The sequence below is a fragment of the Sciurus vulgaris genome, assembly GCF_902686455.1.
Source record: "Sciurus vulgaris genome assembly, chromosome: 4".
Classification (NCBI taxonomy): domain Eukaryota; kingdom Metazoa; phylum Chordata; class Mammalia; order Rodentia; family Sciuridae; genus Sciurus; species Sciurus vulgaris.
Window position 1 is genome coordinate 133,110,776 of NC_136464.1, and position 23,013 is coordinate 133,133,788.

Below are 23,013 nucleotides of genomic sequence, written 5' to 3' on the forward strand. Positions count from 1 at the left end.
AGCAAAGAGAATTTAGGAGTGCCACAGATGTTTGAGCAGATAGAAAAATTTTCTCGTTCTATTCTTACTTTTCCTCATTTGCGAATCATGACTTCTAAACTTATATTTATCTCCAGAAAAATGTTTAAAATTGTTTACTTACCCACTCTTCCTCTTATGTTGCCTCAGCATCAGAATTTTAAGATATTCGACTGATACTGAATAAAAAAAAAAAAAAAAAAGAGGCAGTTATAAATTGCAATTAAAATGTAATTATTCTTTGCCTTATTTTTTAATATATTCTATTTATGAATATAATATCTAGATTCAAGACAATTCAGCTATAGTATGTTCAAGAAGTAGAATAGTTTTGGGGTGTTTTAAGAGTTTCTTCTTTTTACACAGCTTCATTTAGTTTCAAAGAGTCTAACAAAGGTGTCTAATTTTTCTTAGTAACAGTTTTGGATTTGTCTCAATTTTCATATAGTTATTAGAATGGAGGTATGTCCCGGCCCGCAGGACTGCAACGGGAACCTGAAGCGGGGAGCGGGGATTGGGAGAGACAGGAGACACGAGAAATGGAGACAAGACAAAAGCCTGATCAAGTCTCCTTTATTAGGGGAATAAACCCAGTTAATATAAAGTACAAAAACCAATCAGGGGAAAGCGCGCCAAGGCAAGACTAGTCCGCGCCAGAGCTCAAATAAGGAAGTGTACTTGGCCAGTCGTGGAGCACCACGCAATCTAGTCTGATGTACCTGGTATTGTCTGACAGTTAAGTGTGCAGGAGAGGCACGCCCCGCCAGCATCTGGCAGGTGCCATCTTAGCTCACCATGTGGAGAGGCGGGGGCGTGGCCTGCCGGCTCCGGACAGAGGTATCCTCCTAACTCACAATTATAGGGAAATATTTGTTTTCCAGTGCTTCATTTAGTCAAGTAATAAAATTTCACTTTAATTAACTATTTTACAGACCAACTTATTGGCCAGGAGTAGTGATTTTTTTCTGGGAATACTCAGATGGACAGGAATTGTGTTATAAGGGGCTCAAAATTCAGTAAGAAAATTTGAAATATGAATAAAATACACTAGTTTGTGTGGTCAAGTACAAAAACATTTCTATAATCTAGGATATGTCAGAAAAATTGTAGATGAAATGTAAAATTTAATTTTTAAATGACTATCTGTTTATTAGGCAACTTGGAGATATGTGTTGGGGGTGTATGTTGGAGCTGGAGATGTTGATAATACAAGTGAGGTAAGAACACAAGGACATGCACAGGTGCCTTCAATGTCCTGCTACAATGGGGGAACCAAACCGTAGGGATGTATTGTGGACAAACAAAGGAAGATGAAGAAAGAAGAAAGTGGAGTTAAAGGGAAAGGGCCAGATCAGGGAGAGCCTCATGTATCATACTAAGGAGTTTTTATTTATCCTATGGTAAACAGGGAACCATTAAATGGTTTTAATCAGGAGCAAACGTGATTAGATTTGCATTTTAGAAAAATCAATCTGGCAGTAAAAGCCAGATGGATTGCATAAGACTGGAGGGAAAAACTATTTAGGAGCTTATTATTATAAATCAGACTGTGGCTAAGGTTTTCACTGAGGCAATAGGAGTAACAACTAGGAGAGACCAGATACAAGAAATGTTAAGGAGGAACTATTGGAAGAAGCTGACAACTGATTTGTTTGTGTTTTGGTGGCAGGAATGATAGACACAGTGAGGAGTTAATCACAGTGTAGCTGTGCGGTTTATGGTCTTGAAGAAAGGACTGAATATGGAAATTTGAAAACCAAGCATCCAGTATAAAGGTAGTGATTGAAGATATGTAATCGATTGTGATTACTCAGAGTCTTTATTGACTAGAGAAAGAAGTCTAAAGATAAAAATCCTGGAGAAAAAGACAAATACATATGGAATTTGCAGAGAAACTGGACCCAGCAAAGAAGATCAAGCAAATTATTAGCCAAAATCGAAAGGATATTGAAAAAAAAATGGTTCTATTAAAGCCATCAGAGGAAAGGATTTCAGGAAGTAGCCAACAGTATCAAATGAGAAGTAATGATCAAGTAAAAGAAGGACACAAAGGGTCCTCTGGATTTGGTAATTGTAGATTGCTGTCACTCTTTATTAAAGCAAAATCAATGTAGTAAAGGAATGGTCACTGCATTACTGTGGATGGACATAATGGACACAGCATCCAAGGCAAAATGGAGTGGGATATTTGAGTGGGAATTGAATAATGCAATTAGGGAAGGACATAAAGACAGAGGAAGTTTGTGGTGATGGTGCAAAATAACAACTTAAAAATGTTTACAGAATGAGTGAGGAAAGAGCTGAGAGGGAGAGGTTAAGTCAATGCTAATCATTAGAGATTAAAAATGGAATACTTAACAAGAAAGCAATAGATTATGTTGACTTTTTTATCTTTGATAGTTTCATTTCTTATGAAAATCATCAGATTAAAAATAAGTTTGAGATTGTATGTATGTTTTTTCATAAATAAAAAACAGAAAGAATAGTCTGTTTACAACACAGTGATTACTATAGAATATCTGTACTGTATTTGCACAAATGATGTGAATGTCCTGTTACTTCTTTTTTGGTAGCTCTCTATTACTCATTTGCATGCATTTTGTCACTTTATCTCGCTGCAATATGTGCACTTACCTACCAAGTTTATTAAAACCTACATATACATCTCACAGATAAGTCAATATATTTCATGTTCTGGTCATGTCTTGCTGGAAGGGATAATCTGAAACTAATTTCAGGACTGAAAAGGATAAATAACAGAAATATTATTATTATAAAATCACGGAACTGCAGGTCTTAAGGCACGTGCACACTGAGTTCTCCTTTCCTAATAATAATCCAGCCATGCTTTTTAATTCCATCTCCTGAATGAGCAATAAAACCCATTGAAAAATTCCTGATTGGATATTGTTGAGGGAGGGCAATCTATGGCAGTGGAAATTGGAAAGATAATTGACTCATGTGGGGATTAAACCTGTGACCTTGACTTCATTAACATTTTGCCCCAACCAACCAAGCCAAGCAGCCTAAGGCCTAAAGCTAATATGGCATTGGTGCATCATAAAAAATTTCAAACAAGACTATGCAGACTTATCACAAGTCAAAAATAAAACTTTTAAATAAAAGGTAAATCCTGAATAAAGATTTTCTTCCCCTTTTAAACAACAATTAAGTGAGTTTTAAGAGATTTGTTTGTAAAACTTACCTGAGGTTAGTTCTGCTTGCAAGGAAGTACATGTATTTGTATACTCATAATGAGGATGATAGTGATTCCTGTTTACTAACTTCACCAGAGGATGAAAGTGATATGGAAATGTTATGAAAAACTGGGCAACAAAGATTTCCAGTTTTAGGCCCAACATGTACGAAAGTTGGAAATTGTCACAGTTTCACAAGAAAGATAAAACTGAACATAAGTGAAAATCAGTAATTCTTCCTGAATCCATCAGAGAAATGATGTTACAGGGCATATCTTCATATGAAAATATGGAGAAAGGGTAAATACGGTGCACATTTCAGATCTGCTTACTCCTTGCAGGTACAAATCTGCTGGAGCCATAAATTGGTAGGTATACCAAATTGCTGATTTAACAAATTGCTGGAATCTGAATTTGAATTAGCAGAATAACAAATCCCAGAGGCTGAAGTTTTAGAGAATCTAAATTAGAAGCTTTGTGGGGGTTACCTCCAGGAACTCTACCAGTTTTTGGAATGAAGTTCCATGAAAATTTTGTTCTGAAACTGGCAGGGTGAAAGAAAAAGTAAACTTTGTGAGATGTGCCCCAGTTTTCTCTATAACAAACATCTATGTAGTAGAGGAAAGATTTTAGTAGATCCTGATCTCACCTGGAGGAACAACAATTCTCCCAAACAGGTCACTTCTATTCTTCAGATTCTTCAGGTCAGAAGAGGGAGAAAAAAAGTCACACCAATGGCAAAACATTTTTGAAGGTCACAGAACTGAGACAAAGATCACCAAAAGACTGAGATTAATCATAATCTTATAGCCATAAAGTTATATAATACTTTCCTCCATACCTTGTCATGACACCAGCTATACTCCTGTATAATAGCAGAGGATTACAGAAACTGCAAGAAGGTTTACACTGTCTGAGGAGGAGAACCTAGGTAAATTCAAGGGAGACAAATAAAAGTACAATGGATAAATTCAAGATTCTGGACTGCATAGCTAAAGCTAACGTTGATCATAGTCAAATTCTGAACTAGATTATCATAGATGCTAACACTAAAGGCCAATTTATTCAGTTCTAAATGTCTTACATGCCAACTCCAATTTTCAATAAAGAATTACAAAGCATGGAAAAAGTTCAGAAGAAACTTAGTTTGAGGAGACAAGATGAGCCAAAGAAATAAACTCATATATGAAAGTTATTTTGGAATTTTCTGACAGCTTTAAAAAAAATCTTTGTATATGACTAATATATAAAGGAATTGAAAAATATAAGCATGTCCAAACAAATGAGTTACTTAAGCAGAGGGATAGAAATTCTACTTCTACGAAAGAATCGAGAGAATATTTAAGAAATTAAAAACAATACAATAGAAGCGAATGCCTCTGATAGGATCATTAGACTTGATCTAGCCAAGGAAAGAATCAAGGTCCTAGAAGTCAGACCAATAGAAAATTTGTAAATTAAAATGTAAGGAAAAAAGTTAAAACAAACATACACAGAAGGGAATATCCCAGAATAGTGGCATAATATCAGAAGTACTGTTAGGTAGCAGTTAGATATGCACAGTGTGTCACTAAGAAAATACTGAATACAGAGCAAATCAGCTCATCAACAGCCCTGCCTCAGGGATGCCATAAGTTCTGACAAGACTGTACTTCAGGCCCCTTGCCTGATCTTAGCAACTATAAACTTTTTAACAGGAGGGAGTTAGATTAATTCAGGAGGACAAAGGTGTGTCTGCATAGAAAGACCTAATTGCTAAAACATCTTAAGCAAGACCCTGCATGATCAACAAAATCTAGGAAAGTAGGATGATTAAGACAAGGGCCCACTGACCACAAATTCTGTAAAACCAGTTCCAGTTAGGACCTGTGAGCCAGACCAAGACAGCCAGGAGTTGCCCTTAGGTTGTTAGTTAACATGAGCTGTCAAACCAGAGCAGAGAGAAGATACCTGGGTGGGACATTCTAATAATCTCCCTCCTACCCCAGTAAAATCTGGAACACAATGAAATGAGTGGTTCTCTCTTCTCTGAGAGGATCCAGTCTCTCCTTTGAAGATGCTCCCCCCACCTTTTTTTTCTTTCTCATCTAATAAGTTCTGCTATGCTTTTACTAAGTCTGGTGTCTTGCTTGAACTTCTCTCATATGAAAACATAAGAGCCAAAATGCAAGAACAGACACCCTGCACATAATGGAAGAAAAGAAAAATTGGCTCAAATCTTCACCATGTCAGTTTAGGATTTGACTTCCTTAACAAGACTCCTAAAGTGCAAGAAGTAAAATCAAGAATCAAAAAATGGGATGGATTCAAACTAAAAAGTTTCTTCTCGGCAAAGGAAACAATAACTTGAAGAGAGAGTCCACAGAAAGGGAGAAAATCTTTACCACATGCACCTGAGATAGAGCATTAATCTCCAGGATATATAAAGAACTCAAAAACCTTAACACAAAAAAATCCCCAGATAACCCAATCAATAAATGGGCTAAGGAACTGAACAGACACTTCACAGAAGAAGAAATACAACGAATCAACAAATGTATGAAAAAAAATTCAACATCTTTAGCACTTAGGGAAAGGCAAACCAAAACAACTCATAGAGAGAGATTTTATCTCTCTCTCTAGTCAGAATGGTGATTATCAAGAATATAAACAACAATAAATTTTTTGGCCAAGATGTGGGGAAAAAGGTACACTCATACATTGCTGGTGTGAAAAAGGTACACTCATACATTGCTGGTGGGAATGCAAATTGGTGCAGCCATTATGGAAAGCAGTATGGAGATTCCTCAGAAATCTTGGAATGGAACCACCATTTAATCCAGTTATCCCACTTCTCAGTTTATACCCAAAGGACTTAAAATTAATATATTATAGTGATGCAGCCACATCAATGTTTATAGCAGCTCAATTTACAATAGCTTAGCTATGACCCAACCTAGGTGCCCTTCAACAGATGAATGGATAAAAAAAAATGTTGTATATGTATGTATACACACACACACACACACACACACACACACACATATATATATGATGAAATATTACTCAGCCTTAAAAAAGAATGAAATTATGTCATTTGCCAGTAAATGGATGGAGCTGGAGAATAGCATGCTAAGTGAAATAAGCCAATCCCCAAAAAACAAAAGATGAATGTTTTCTCTAATAGGCAGATGCTTATTCACAATGGGGTTGGCTAGGGAAGAATAGAGTTACTTTTAATTAAGTGGAGGTAAGTGAAGGGAGGGCAGAGGGTATGGGTGTAGGAAGGATAGTAGCATGAATCAGATATTATTAACCTGTGTACATATGTAACTATATGACCTGTGGGATTCTATATCATGTGCAATCAGAAGAATGAGAAATTATACTCCATTATATATGATGTATCAAAGTGCATTCTATCACCATGCATAACTAATTAAAAAAATTGTAAAAATTAAAAAAAAAAAACACAAAGCATTCTCCAGTAAGATCTTATTTCAGGTATCATCCTATCTCCATTATCAGTATAACATATTTATATTTCAAATAACACAAGGAAAGATAGAACAGAACAACAGAAATATTTGAAGTCGTAAAAGCTGAAAAGTTTACAAAATTAATGACAACCGGCAAAGTACAGATCCATGAAACTCAGGTAACACAAATTAGAATAATTTCCAAAAAAGAAACTAAAAAAAAAAAAAAAAAAACAGCAACACCTAGACATATCATATTCAAACTACAGATGAACAAAAACAAAGAGAAGTCTTAAAAAGAAGATAGAAAGGAAGGTGAGAGACATGCTAACTGTAGAGAAACAGGACTAAGAATTACAGTAGACTTTTCATCAAAATCTATGCAGATAAGAAAATAGTACAGTGAAATATTAAATGCACAAGTGAAAAAAAACAAACAAAACTCCCCACCAACCTGAACTTCTGTATCCATTGAAATTATATTTAAAAAAAGAGGAGTACATCCTCTGATAAACAAAAGCTCAGGAAATTTATCATCACCCAAACTGCTATCTTTAGTCAACTTAGATTTCTAAGCTCTAAAAACCATACCAGGTTGTGTGTCTTTAACAACAGGGATTTATTTCTTGTAGTTCTGGTAAGAGACATCCTATATCTAGTGGTCAGTATGCTCAGTATCTGGGGAGGGTGCCCTCCCTGGCTTGCAAATGATTACTTTTTGGCTGTGTCCTTACGTGGTAGAGGAGAGCTCTAATGTCACTTCTCACCACAAGCCTCTTTGGGACCTATATCTAGGTAAAGAGTTCATTGACTTGGACACCAAGAACATGATCTCTTAAGGGAAAACAGGGCAAAGTAGGTTTCATAAATTAAAACTCTTACTGTGTGAAAGACCCTACTAAAATGGATGAAAAGACACACTGTAGGATAGGAGAAAAATTCAACTGACAAATTCATAAAGGGAATTGCATTTGGAATATATAAAGAATTTTAATACTCCACAGTAAACAAGCAATTAGAAAATGAGCAAAAACTTATTTTTTCAGAAAATAATCAAAAAACGTGAAGAGACTTGTCAACAAAGAAAACTTACAGATCAAAAACAAACACATGAAAAGATGTTCAATACCAATAGCTATTTAGGGAAATGCAAATTAAATCTGTAAGAAGAAATTACTATTTACTTATAAAAAGACAAAAAAAATTAGTAATAACACCAAATGCTGGTGAGAATGCTGATGGGAATGTAAAATGGGACAACCACCCTGGAAAAAAATAAAACATGCTTACTACCATATAATCCAGCAATTGCACTATTGGGTGTTTATCCTAGATACGTGAAAACTTATGTTTATACAAAACCTGTACACAAAGGTTCATAACAGCTTTCATGATAAAATAATCCCAAATTCTAAACTCACAAAAATGTCCTTTCAAGGGTGAGTGTCTAAAACACAGTGGTGTAATCATACATCAAATATTATGTAGTAATAAAAAGGGACAGACTGTTGATACAAGCCACAACTTGAATGTGTCTCAAAGGCCTTAGACTGAATGAAAAAAGCCAGACTCTCAAAGTTCTTACTAAATGGTTGCATTCAGATAGCATTCTTAAAATAGAATTACAGAGATGGAAGAAGATTAGTAGTATACAAGTCTTAGGGATGGAAATGTGGGTGTGACTTCTGAATCATAGGACAAGAGTACTTTGCAATATTCCTACTTCTTTTTTGTAATAGAGGCTACATGGACTGCATACATGATGGAACTACTATAAACAAAGACATAAACACATGTGGAAAATAACTTGGCACTGGTGAAATCTGAATAAACCGTGGATTATATCAGTGTTCATTTCCCTGTTTTGATATTGTGCTATAGTTTTTCATGTTGTTGTGATGGGGAAAAACAGAGTGAAGGGTATATAGGATTTCAGTCCATGTTATTTTTGTGACTTTAGCCTATAATTATTTCAATATTCAGACAGGATTTCTGAGCATAAATTGCATTCAAACAGTAACTTGGCCTACTACCATTTTACAATGGGCACTGAATTAAAATCTATTATTTAGAAAATTCTCACTATGAATGTAATAAAAAGAGAAGAGATAAATATCATTCATGTCTTTAGGTCATATTTTCAGAGATCTGCTTGGGTCAGTGGGAGGCTTATTCTGTAAAGGATGCAGAAGAATTCAGTATACTATTTTACACCTGCACGTTGCACTTTTTATCTTTCAAAGCTCTTTACATGTATGATATTGTGTGAATGCCACTGAAACCATAGGGTTTGTTAATGTCTCAAATTAAAACAATTAGTCTTATAGGTTAAACACAGCATCCAATATCAGAGTAAAAGTTTCTTATAAAATAAGGAAAAAGTGGTCATTTTTCTAGTCTTTTCTATTGTACAATGTGGTTTTAGCTACTGCATATTCTTCTCCTTGAAAATACAATTAAAATCAAATATATGTGTTTATTTTTGAGTTCTGTTGTATAAAACAGTGGGTAATGCAGTGGGAAATAATTTTAGCCTTCTTAGATAAGATTGAACAATCCAATTCACATGTGAATGCAAATGTTAAATATATCCATGGAAAGAACATAGGCAGACTTTTAATAACCTGTTTTCTGGCTACTTAGAAAATACACCCATAGGCACTAGGAAATACCATGACCATCCTAAGGACAATTAAAGACAAACTGAAATTTATCAACTTTTTAGAAGTGGATGCTAATCAAAATATATCAGAATACCATTGCTCAGTAAGAATATTATATTTTAAGAGGGACATTAAAATTAGAATGAATCTAAACAGTGCTGGTCTGGATAGTGCATACAATGAGTGTCTCATGAGAAAAGAAGGGAATTGTTAACTTGGATCCGAAGATAAGTTTTAAGAGAGGCTACAGAAGTTTCTAAACAGAATTATGATGTTGTCTTTAGTGGAAGAGAGAAGAAAGTTGCTCTCTATGACATAATTAATCCCAATATGAAATATAGTTTGAGTTCAAGTAGAAAATATTTTTAAAATCATAAAAATCCAAAAGATCCCTAACTCAAAGATTCAAGAGGAAGAACTATTTTGTCAAAGTGACAGGCTCACATTTTGGGGACTATTCGAGAAGAAGTTCTCAGGATGCTTCTCACATTTGGGATATACAGCTTCTTATCTTAAAGAGATCTTTTGTTTTGTTTTGTTAAGGAAAAAACTTTCTGTTTCCCTTCAAATGTACTTTTCTTGGATATGTCAAAAAATACACATAAAACACTTGCGTAAATGTGTATAATTTGTATAAGGGAAAATTAAGTCCTCAGGTGAGATGTGCAGAGCAGGAGAGCTGCCTGTAGGGGCACAGGGATACACTTTTGGTGAAGTCTTCCAACAGCCCTGTTGTGAAAATATGCTACAGAGATTCTAGCTACATCCTTTAAAGATAAACTCCTTCTAGACTTTTCCTTGGAAGAGGTATAGTAGCAGATATTTGATTAATTAATGAAAAAATGATTAAAGGAGCAATGAATAGGGAGGGGAGGGATAGGCATTAAAATAGATCAATTACATTCAATTAAACAAATTCCTTTCATATGTAAAATTGGAGTAAATATTTGTCTAAATTTCTTGAGGAAATTCAATATTAACAACAGCTTTAAAACAAATATTATCTTCAGAGTAGAAGGGAATTTTAAGTGTTTTTAAATTTTTTTCTTTATACTTTTAAAATATTTTTTAGATATAGTTTGGACATAATTTTTTTATTTTAAATAAAATGCTGATTTTAAGAAAATAAAAAGGATCCTTTATAAAATAAAAGATTGAGGAGATTGGACCTATTGCACAGTATTTCATTCATTCCAGGTCTTGCCCTAGTAGATCATGAAGCAGAGGTTGCTCAATGATTAACTCCTCTGAAAACCAACTCCTTAACTTGCAAAGCAGTGTTGAATTCATACCATGTGTACAAGTGACATACCCTGGACAAGAAGAAAACCTGGAGGTACTACTGTCAGCCTATTGATGTTAGTGAAAGCATGCCAGCCCCTGTTGTTGGTCTCCCAGGTGGCAGCTGCCTTTCAGGAAAGAGAAAGCTGTCCAGGTACTGGCCTCCTGCAGCCCCCTACCTGGCTGGATGGAAAATCAACACCCAATGTGCTCAGTCTCCATCAGTATCTCCCTACTTTGCCAGGGGAAAGTAATATTCATGCCTTTTCCATTTGCATCTTTCTCTTGGTTCGTTTTTGCCCTTTTTTTTTCATCTTTTTTTGTTTCAATTTTCTTCTTTTTGTGTCCTTTCTTATCATATTGTACTCTTTTTCAAATATCCCCTTTTCTCCCTCTTTTATAACCACATTTCCCCATTCTTTCTTTTTGATGCTTTTGTGAACTGCATTTTACCTTACTTATTTTTTAAAATAACAAAAATTACATATATATATCTATCATGTACAACACATTCTCTTGAAGTATGTATACAATTATGGAATGGCTAAATTGAGCTAATAAACTGATGCATTTACCTCAAATACTTTGCTGTGTGCATGTGTTTGTGGGCACAGGGTGAGAGCACTGCAAATCTACTCTCCTAGCATTTTCAATTTCTTGAAAATAACATAATGCAATATGTTATCAATTATAGTTTCCATATTATGCAATAGATGACTTGAATAGATTCTCATGTCTAACTTAATTTTTGTTCATCTCCCCAACCCTGGTCTCTACTGATCACAATTCTACTTCAATGAATTAATATTTTAGATTCCATATACAAGTAAGATGCCCTCTTCTTTTTTAACAGATATTCGATAATCACGTAGAATATAACAGCATAACAAGATGATTAGGTTATGCGGTTATTAATTTTCATAAAACCTATGGTTAGTCTTTCTGAGGTATCTGGTCCTCCACTGATACCGAGCATTGCTATGGGTCGTTCTCCAGCTTAATGAAGTGCTGTCCCCTTCACACTCAAGTCTCCCTGAATATCCGTTCATTTGTGCATTTATTCCAAGAGCATTGCTTTCTGAGATAAAGAAGGATGTTTTAGTAAGATGTATATATACTGTTGGTTTTAAAGGGAAAAGAGTTAAAAATTTCTAGTTCTTTCTCTGCCCCAATTATCACAACGCCAATCACCACCATATTCTACCACCACTAAAAGAAAAGTGCTAATTGGATCAATCAAAGGACACTAATTAGACTACTTTTTGTTGTGGGGAATCAAGCTGGAGGAGTTTTCCATACTGGGAAATAAGTGACTTTTTTGTCTTTGGAACTTTTTAATAAATGCAGAGTGATGAAATGGCTTATTTTTTTTTTCTTTCATTTCTGAGAAACTCTCCCTTTCATCTCACTCTGGATGTGTGTCTCTATCAGTGTCTTTTTGTCTGTACCTCCCTTTTTCTCTGCCATGGTCTGTATAAATATGACAAGCTGGTGTAGTTGTTTATGCAGCATTTAGTTTATCCTGAAAGTTCCTGCAGACACATTACGCCACCCCTACAATCTTTAAGTTTGAGGGTTTAGACCAGCACTGGGAGTGCTGAGCCACTGGCCAGAGAGGTGGGGAATGCAGGCTACACTGCACCCAAGGCAACTTATTTTGGTGCTAGGGATTGAACCCAGAGTAGCTTCACCACTGATCTATACCGCTGGCCATTTCCAGCCAGGGTATAGATCAGGCTGAGTTCTGAGACTGACCTTGAACTTGTGATTCTCTTGCTTTGTTTTCCACAGTCGCTGTCAGGGCCATTTTTTGTTTAAGCCAAAAAAAATGTTTTGTTTTTAAATGTTTCCTCCCATAGCTCATTAAGCTTTTACACTTGGGTCGGGAGCTTCAGTCTAACGGTGATATAACTCCTTTGTGAACTACAAGGTAGAAGTGACTTACTGGTACAAGACAGGGTCGGGTTTTTCTAGTTATTTTGGTCAAAATCCATCTTAATGTTACTAGTTTCAAACCTAAAACAAACTCTGTTCCCTTCTTTTCCTCTCCCATGCCCTCGGTAAAGTCTTCACATTGTAATTTCTGCTACATTGCAGTCAATTAAAAAAAAAAATCATGAGAAATTTATTTGAAGAAAAAAATTATATCCATAAATGCACTATAAATATTGTAGTTAAATCTTTTTAAAAAAAAAAATAATCCAATAAACCTGAACTTTTAGTTAACCAAATTGTTACACCATCAACTTTTTAGGGAAAAAAATTCAAATGACCCAAAAAAGAAATAATAAACGAGGTTGATATCAGGGCTTTGGTAAAATGCAATTTCCAGAGTTTTACTTATATTCACTAGAGTTTCAGTCTGATCTATGCCCATAAAATGAGGATTGATGTTTAGAATGATGTCCCTGAGGCATTGCCAGGTTCTGAATCATGAAAGATTCAATTACCTTCAATAAACTGAACTTAACTATCTCAGGAAAGGTGATGAATACAAATTAGAAATATCATCAACAAGCAATGCTCAAACACAGAATTTTTTTGATTAACTATCAGGTAACTAGCATTTCTGATTTATTGGAAACTATTCTTTAAGCATCTTAGAATACTAAAATTTATTATATGTTCTTTGTTGTTCAGTTTACTGAGGGACAGCACCAACATTTGGGTTTTCCACAGAAACGTAGATTTTAAAAATAACTAGGGGAAGACTCCAGATATTTTGAATTATTCCTACAGCATCTCCTCTGTCATAGTGATTATCTTTGCTTAGATACCTGAATGGGTCATTTTAAATAGGTCTCCTTTTATGCACAGTCCCCTATCCCTATTATACCCTGTGACACAGACAACATGATTTTTTAAAAATTGAATTAACTTCCTTCATTCTAATTTCTGTTACAAGATGCTGTGCTCCAAGTTCATTTAATTCCACTGTCTTGTTTCTTATTGTGGTACTGACAAATAGGATCACTCAGCCTCCTCAAATTATGCTTTAGAAATAATCTAGAAATGGATCCTTGCATACATGAGGAGTTAATGCATAATGATGTTTCCAGTCAGTAGCAATAGAATTTATTATTCAATAAAAGATGCTGACCCAAATGGATGACCATCTGGAGGAAGGCAAGATTTAGGCCCTATCATGTATTATATACAATGTAAATTCCAGATGAATCACATACTTAAATGCAAAATCATAACTATAATACTGCAAAGGTATAAAAAATACTATAAGTTTTAAAATAATAATTATAACATTTTAGGAGAATCTAGTTGTTTAAATGTGAAATTAGTTTTGAGAAGTCTTCAAATCAATATTTTTGATTTTAGAATAAATTTGCAAGAAGTTTCCATCAACTATGAAATAATAGATTAGGGAAAATACAGAATTTAGAAAATATAAGAAGTTTTGAAAGATCAATAAAAAAGAAATAAACAACTTAAAAAGTGGAGACAAATTTATTAACTTTGAAGGCATTTCATAGAAAAGCAAATCCAGATTGCTAACTAACATGAAGAGAAACTCAAAGTTAGTGGTAGTCAAAAACTAAAAGCAAAATAATCTGAAGATACGCATTTACTATGATATAGGCAAACATTTAAAGGTCTAATCCAGCTGTCCTTATCACTGGCAGTGAACCAGTTGAAACAATCACTCATTACTGCTGGAAATATGAGCTTCTAGAGCTTTATGAAATAGTTTAGTAATAACAATTAAATAATAAAACACTTCTAACTATGCAATCAAATAAGAGGCACCCTCCTGTAGGAACATGAAGCAAGCTGGAGTGTGTGTGCACATACATGTGCTTCTGTGTGCTTGTGTGATTTCAGATATTTTTACTCTGACAAAAATCTTTCCAGTGAATGGAAATATGGACGGAATAGAAAAAATATGGAAGAAAACAGGTTAACAAGAAAGATTTTGACTGGCTCCCCTCCCTCCAAACACCCTTTCTTAAAGTACTGCAACATCCTGGTCTCTGAATTTTTAGCACCCCATACACTGTTCATTTACATATCCATCCCTCTTTCTCTCCATGGATATAAATTTCATGAACCTAGTCCATCTTGCTCATCATTACATGTCATTTCAGAGTACCAAAAGTGCACGGCAAGTGCTCAACACATTTTTGTCAAATTAAGGAGGAAATATGGTTTTCATCCCTGTTTACATCTGGAGACTCCTCATCACCCACTAAACCAAAGAGTTCATTGTATCTCAATATATGGGTGCTTTTTTTGTTTTCATGTTTTTGTTTTTTTTTTTTTTTTTTTTTTGAGGGTGTATCATGACTTGAACTCAGGGGCACTTGACCTATTTAGTGACAGGGTCTCACTGAGTTGCTTAGTGCCTTGCCACTGCTGATGCTGGCTTTGAACTTGCCATCCTCCTGCCTCAGCCTCCTGAGACACTGGGATTATAGGCATGCACCACCCCACCTGGCTATGGGTGCTGTTTTATTTTTTATTTATTTATATTTTTTGTAATGCTGGGGATTGAACCCAGGGCCTTGTGCTTGTGAGGCAAGCACTTTACCAGCTGAAATACATCTCCAGCCCATGGGTACTGTTTTTAAAAAGAAGGAAAACAATTTTTAAAAATCGGAATCTATTACAAGCCCTGGGCTAATACTTTGTAAATGTTGCCTAATTTGATGTTTTGACAAACCATACTAAGACCTTCATGAAGGGATGACAAAACAGAAATAAGTAATTAAAAAGAAAGACAAAATTTGGAATAACTTGGTTTTCCAATATCTGACATGTACATTCTACCATACTACGTGCACCTTAGTGTTCACAGGCATTGATTTGTTAATTCACATGGAAAATCCCATAATAATATAGATATAAAATTTAATCTGTATAATATACATATACACCATTATGTATACATATAGTCGTCATCACGAGCTTTGAAACACAGATTACCTAATATCCATATCCATGTTATGTCCTCTGCATTATGTGCCACTTCAAATCTTTTTTTTCTTCATGTGTTCCCTATGAAACAGATACTTCAAATCTTAAGACCCATTTTTGATTTTGAAATTCATTTTGAAGTTACTAAATTGAAACTCAGTTGATTCTATATTTATTGAAATGTCAACATCTTTCTATTACAAGACCATAAGTAATGTAGTTAGCTTGTTAAGCCTCAGTTTCCTCACTGATAAATGTTGTTAACACTAGTATCTACCTCATAAGGTAATTTTAAGATTAAATAATGCTGATGAAACTATATCCATTTAGAGGAAGTGCTCAACAAATATTAGCATTTCAACATGTTCTTTTTTTTTACTTCAATATCATATTTTATTGGGGAACTGCAATTTGAAACAATGAGATATCACAACATACCTATTTTAGTGGCAAAATACAGACCACTGACAACGACCAAGTTCTGATGAGAACACAAAGCAAGAGGAGTTATTTATTGCTAGTGGAAAAGCAAAATGATACAGCCACTTTGGAAGACAGTTTGGCAGTTTCTTACAAAATAAAATATACTTTTACCATTTGCTCCAGCAATGCATTCCTTGTGTTGATCCAAATGAATTGAAAATGCATAAGCATTATTCTTAAAGCTTTTACATGGCACCTGAAACTCAGCAATTTAAGTGACCTGTACAGAACACAAGGCCAAAAATGGATGGAAAAAAGGATTTGAATCATTTTTATCTGATTAGAAATCTTAGATTCTTTTCCACTGTCTCACTCGGATGTGCCCTTTGAAGGAGCTATGTTATTTGATCAGTGTATATAGTATTTAGATGGTTGAAAGTGAGTATTGCCTCTGAATCAGAGCGTGGCCTCCAAAGTCCCTTTTCATTCTAGTGAAGAAAAAAAAAATCACAGAGAGAGGTGCTGCTGCAGCATCTGCATTTAACAGTATTTGCATGGTGGCGGTTAAAGAAATAAATGTAGTAAATGCTCATACTAGCCATAATCGCAGACCCTGGGATATTTCACCATTATCAAATCTGTCAGAGCTAATTCTGCTTCACAAGGGTCACTGGTGTTGCATCTCTGTTTGTAGTGATTGACAATTGTAGGTATTAAAAACCTGGGGTTATGCACCTCTCTGATCAGGGTTTCTGTAAACAAATGTTGACAATCTGGGGTGTTTGACAGTATGCAGATGGAGGGGTCAATCAGAGCATATGGACCTTAATTACTTGGGTTCACCAAACTTCAAATGACATTGATACTCATTTTCATTCTAAAAAGATCCAAAAATACATTTTCTTTAAAAAAATGAACTACAAGCTGTGTTTATGAAGACCAAAGCATGTTGTATTTCCTCTATCACATTACCTCACAGGGTTACTGTTATTCCTTTATCATTATACAACTGTTTCATACGACCGATGTTGGATTTGTCTTGGATGAGACCGCTCTTTGGAGGAGAATAACAACATTATTGAAATGAGATAAGAATTGCATTCACAAGAGTTTACCCAATTAACAACTTGTAAAATCTCCTGAACTAACTTAAAAATCTGAGGATATCACTTCACTCATTTCACATTCTCCAAATCCAGCTTTTTTCCTCTAAATATTACTTGTTATTATTGTGAGGAGTGGTACAAAGTAAAGATTGACTTTTAAATCATCTTGGATAAGCAAGTTAAGTATACAAATTTCTAGGGTTCTCACCCTCCTTGATTCTCCAAATTCTTTGATAAAATAGGCAGAAAGAGAAGATAACTTGTTAACTATGGAGTGACAGAAAAATCATGAACCTTGTGTTATTGCAGGATCTTTCCTACTTGGAGCTCGTGATGAACACCGAAGTCACACTATTGTCTCTTTATTGGAATCTGAAGAAGATTTACTGATTGATGAGCGGGCAGTGCAAAACATTAACTATTCAAGGGTCTTTTAACCATCATTGTAATAACATCCAGTTTAGAATGTTGTAAATTGACTAATAACCCTCAAATAATCAATATGACCCCGAATGATATCCACACCCTATTCTCCAGAACCAGTGTACCTGTTCCCCTACTTGGTCAAGGGGACATTGCATATGTGAAGTTAATAATTCTCAGAAGTTAATAATGGTCAGATGAGGAGATAATCCTGAACTAGCTGTTGGACACAATGTAATTGCAAAACTCTTTATAAAAGGTAGGCATGAGAATCAAAATTAGAAAAAAAAAATGAATTCAAAGATAAAACCAATGGTTGAGTGACATATTTTTTGAGATGGTGGTAGAGGCCATGCTGTATATAAAGCAGGCAGAAGAAAATGAATTTCTCCCCTGAAGCCTTAAGAATATAAATACTCCTGGTGACCCTTTTGATCTTCTAACCTCCAAAACATGAAAAAGTAAAATTATGCTGTTATAAGCCTATAAGTTTCGGTTATTTGTTACAGTAGCAATAGGAAACCTATATGTAGCAAGCAATGCAAGAAATACCAACAATATTGAAAAGTGAATGCTAAATTTACCAGTGGGGGCTTCCTTCCCATTGTGGATGCTTCCTATTTGGGGAAATTTATCTCTCATTCTATAAAATTGCAGTTACACATGAGTAAATATGTTTTTAATGCAAGTAAGAGAAAACTCTAGTTCAATCAATCCAAAATTAAAGGAATTAGAAAAAAATGTACAAATCTCATGGAGGCCAGGAACGACCTTTAAAACCAAACTGGGAAAACAGGTGCCAGCATCACTCTGGGGAACCCTGCAGCAGGGGTGTATGAGTTAAACAGCAAGAATAGTCAATCAAACATGATCTGGAATCTAACAATTCTTAGTCTCTATGTTTCTCATATCAAACTTTTAAAACCCATGATTAACCCAGGTGGCACCAGATGTAACCCTCTGAATCTGTCAGTCATGGTCAATAAACAAAGGTCATATAGTAAAAATAGAATTGCTATGGGAGGGTCATCCTTGTGCATTTCAGAATGTTCTCAGAGAAGGAGAGGACAGGTGTGCCTAGCAATGCTACTGAGAAATCACTACTCACAGAGCTTCTGACACCATGCATATTGCTATATCCATTTTTTTTCTTCCTGAGCACAGCTTACAAAGGCAAAAGAGGAAAAAATCTCAGATTTAACTCAACTACAAAAGGAACATGCAAATTGGGACCTGGTAGGTAAATGAAAAAACACTGAATATTAATGACTAAACACTGCTTAGGGAATCAAAAATTATTAATGAATATGATAGAACAACGTATTGTACATATAACTAAAAGGGAAGAGATCTTAGAAAGCAATATAGGCTTCATAATTTCATCACTGAATGTATACTTCCCAGAGACTATCTTGATTACTGTACATTTGTGTGGTTCTCTTTTTAAAGCCAGCAGAATACACTGGGGTGAGACACCTGGGTTAGATTCTTCCTTCCCATGTTAAACAAATATCTCTGTGACTTTGGGCAAGTAACTTAACATCCCAGTGTCTCAATTTCTTAATAAGTAAAATGAGAATAATACTTACGAAGCATTGTTAGAATTAGAAGCCATATGTGAAATTACCTCAACATCATGCACATTTAGTAGATCTTAGATATATTTCCCTTTTCTGAGGAAAATTAGTGTAAACTAAAAAAAGTCAGAATGTGTATGTAATAGAAAAGCATTCATGCTGAATATAAAGGAATAAAGAATTTCCTTGAAAAATGAATCTATTTTTAAACTTCTCTATAGCTACTACACATTTTTTTTTCACTTTTTACAAAATATTTTTATAATCAATCATAAATTCACAAATAAGTTATATGCTCCAGGAATATACATGCTTATCTGGAAGGGTTGCCTGCTTTTTTCAAATCACATGGTTGGTTAATAGGCTATTAAATCTGCCCTTTCTACATACTGCACTGCTCTTTAATGCAGTTAAAGAAACTTAATTTACACACACACTTGTGAAAAGCAATGTGTTCACAGCAGTACCTCAACAAAAATGCTCATGAAACAAAGATGAAGAAGGTCTGCGATGGTGAAAGTGGATGAGAGGGACACTGTTTTGGTTATGTAGTATTCTGAGTATGGTTAATGTTGGGTAATTGTGGACATTATCTCAAAAGGATAAGCATTTACATGAGCAGGGCCTCAGCTCAGCAGGGGCAGTGCAATGTGTTAGGTTAGGGAAATCTCTGGAGTCAGGCTGCCTGGCTGCAGATCTCTGATGCTACATTCCAGCAGTGTGATTTTGAACCATCTTATACCCTCTTATTGACTATGTTTTCTCTCCAACATAAAAAAAGATCATAGTTCTTTTCTTGTCAGTTTATTTATGAGGATTAAAAGAGTGAATATTTTATTTATTTATTTTTTTTTAAATCTTTTCTTTTTTTTTATTGTAAACAAATGGGATACATGTTGTTTCTCTGTTTGTACATGGCGTAAAGGCATACCATTTGTGTAATCATAAATTTACATAGAGCAATGTTGTTTGATTCATTCTGTTATTTTTTCCCTTCACCCCACCCCTCCCACCCCTCTTTACCCTCTATACAGTAGTTCCTTCCTCCATACTTGCCCCCCTCCCTAACCCTAACTCTAACCCTTCCCTCCCCCCCATTATGTGTCATCCTCCACTTATCAGCGATATCGTTCGTCCTTTGGCTTTTTGAGATCGGCCTATCTCACTTAGCATGATATTCTCCAATTTCATCCATTTGCCTGCAAATGTCATAATCTTATCATTCTTTATGGCTGAGTAATATTCCATTGTATATATATACCACAGTTTCTTTATCCACTCATCAATTGAAGGGCATCTAGGTTGGTGCCACAGTATGGCTATTGTGAATTGAGCAGCTATGAACATTGATGTGGCTGTATCTCTGTAGTATGCTGATTTTAAGTCCTTTGGGTATAGGCCAAGGAGTGGGATAGCTGGGTCAAATGGTGGTTCCATTCCAAGTTTTCTAAGGAATCTCCACACTGCTTTCCATAGTGGCTGCACTAATTTGCAGCCCCACCAGCAGTGTATGAGTGTACCTTTCTCCCCACATCCTCGCCAACACCTGTTGTTGCTCGTATTCTTGATAATCGCCATTCTAATTGGGGTGAGATGGAATCTTAGGGTGGTTTTGATTTGCATTTCTCTTATTACTAGAGATGTTGAACATTTTTCCATATGTTTGTTGATTGCTTGTAGATCTTCTTCTGTCATAATTAAATTACTGAAATAGCTTAGCATTATTAGATCTTTTTAGGCAACTAATAATTCTATAATCTGCACATGGAAAAGATCTTCCTTATGCCCAACTCATCTTTATACAGTACTCAATGTTCATTGGGAATGCTCTTGAACTGAATTTAGATTGTCTGGATCACCAATTAATTGCACAGTGGCCAATTAAAAAATTTTTCTAACTTCAAGTGTCTACAGAACAGAGCATTCTTCATTTATAAAAATAAAAAAACACTTCTTTACACAGTTTACATGAAGATTTGTATAACATCTGTAAAATATCAGATCATATCTTTTGTGGTTGTTATTATTCTGAAATACTAGAAATCCTGTAGAATGGAGTAAGAACAGATAAAGATGGATTAAGTGAATGAGAGAAACTCAGCATTATTCAAATTAGACCATTGTTTTGTGATCAGTATGTGATATACTTAAGAATTTGGGGGCTATTCTTGAGACTGAGACTATTCAAATTCTGAGTTAGTAAAATTCAAGGAAACCTGTAAATTACTTACCAGACTCACTTGACCTGGTTTGTTAGGTATATTTTTTGTCATCTCCATTTGTCTATTGTTTCTGTACTAGCATCTCTTCAGTGAGAGTTTCAACCTCTGTTGCTGCCCTAAAGACCATGTATACTCTGAAAAAGCAAAACAAAACACTACAAAAACAGACCTTACCTGTACACTTCATTTTGTGAACTGAACTCAGTAAGAATAATATGGAGCCCTTCCATACTGAGCATCTAACTGGTTCCTTGACTACCTTTTGGTAACCACCAACTTCTACAACAAATGCACAAATTAACTTAACTCAGGAAGTCAAAAGTAATTAAAGATAAGTCAGAAAAAATTAAAAAGCGAGTATTTGGTAATGGAAATCAAGTTCAGTATTTATGAGACTACTTGATATTCTTATTTTATTAGAATAGGTAATTAAACATATGGAAGACATTATAAATAGTGAAATATGTCTCTGTGTGTGTGTGTGTGCGCGCGCGCGTTACCTTCCATTCACAGCAGTTTAGAAAATCAGATAACCATATTTTAACTTCAAACAAAGGCAGAAATTGATATCATACTGTTTCTTTTTTTAAAAACCAAACCATTTCAAGGCTGAAGAAATTTAGACACACATTAAACTAATAAATATCAATAAACTTGATTTTCAAGGTTGCAAGCAGTCAGCAAACCAGTTGGTAGTGACAGAAGGTAACACAAACTATGCATCCCTATCACAATCTCGATGTGTAAATATTTTGACATATACATAATCCATAATAATATGTTTCCATTTTTGAAGTTGACTCTCACAAAGAATGCATTTGATTTTAGCACAAATTTTTAGAAATTAAATATAAATGCCAATACCATATTTCTTTTCTAATAATAATTAAAAGTTTTGGATAGGATTGAAAAATAGCAGAGCAATGTTTTATTGAGTTAGCCTCTTTGGGGGATGATATATCAATACTTTCCAACAACTAAACTTTACTCCCTAGTTTTGATGAGTTCTGTCTTCATTTTTATAGGAGACTTAAAACAGTTTCTGTCTTCCTCCTTATTTTCCCTTCTACCTTTCATTTTCCTAGTTTATCTTTCCTCCTTCTTTCCTTTCCTTCCTCAGTTATTCCTCTTTTTTTGTCACTAAATGCCTATTATATAACAAGCATTTATTCAAAGACTTGAGGATAGATAGTAAACAATATAGTCTTTGACTTCAGGAGGTTTATAGACAAGCAATGATAATTAGGGGTTTCATTTCAAATGTACTCTGATTATAAAGTGGTAACATTTGCTCTTCCTCTAGATGTCATTCTGCCCAATTTTAATGAATTACTTGACTGATTTCCTTTATTTTTTTCAGATATAATGTTGCATTCATTTCCTAGAGCTTCTTGAACAAATCACTACACAGACAGTCACTTAAAATAACAGAAATTATTCTCTCAAGTCCTAGAAGTTGGAAGCCAGGAATCAAGGTGTCTGCAGGGCTGCGTTCCCTCTGAGACTGGTTGAATTCTTATTTGCCTCTGCCTAACTTCTAGTGGTAGCATATAATTCTTGCCATTTTTTATGTGTCATACCAATTCCTGCTTTTACTCTCAGTTGATGTCTTGGTGTCTTTCTCTGTCTCCTGCTATGAAGACACTTGTCATAATGAATTTATGACATTTGTTATAATGGTCCAGTGTGACCTCATCTAATTATGTCGGCACTGAC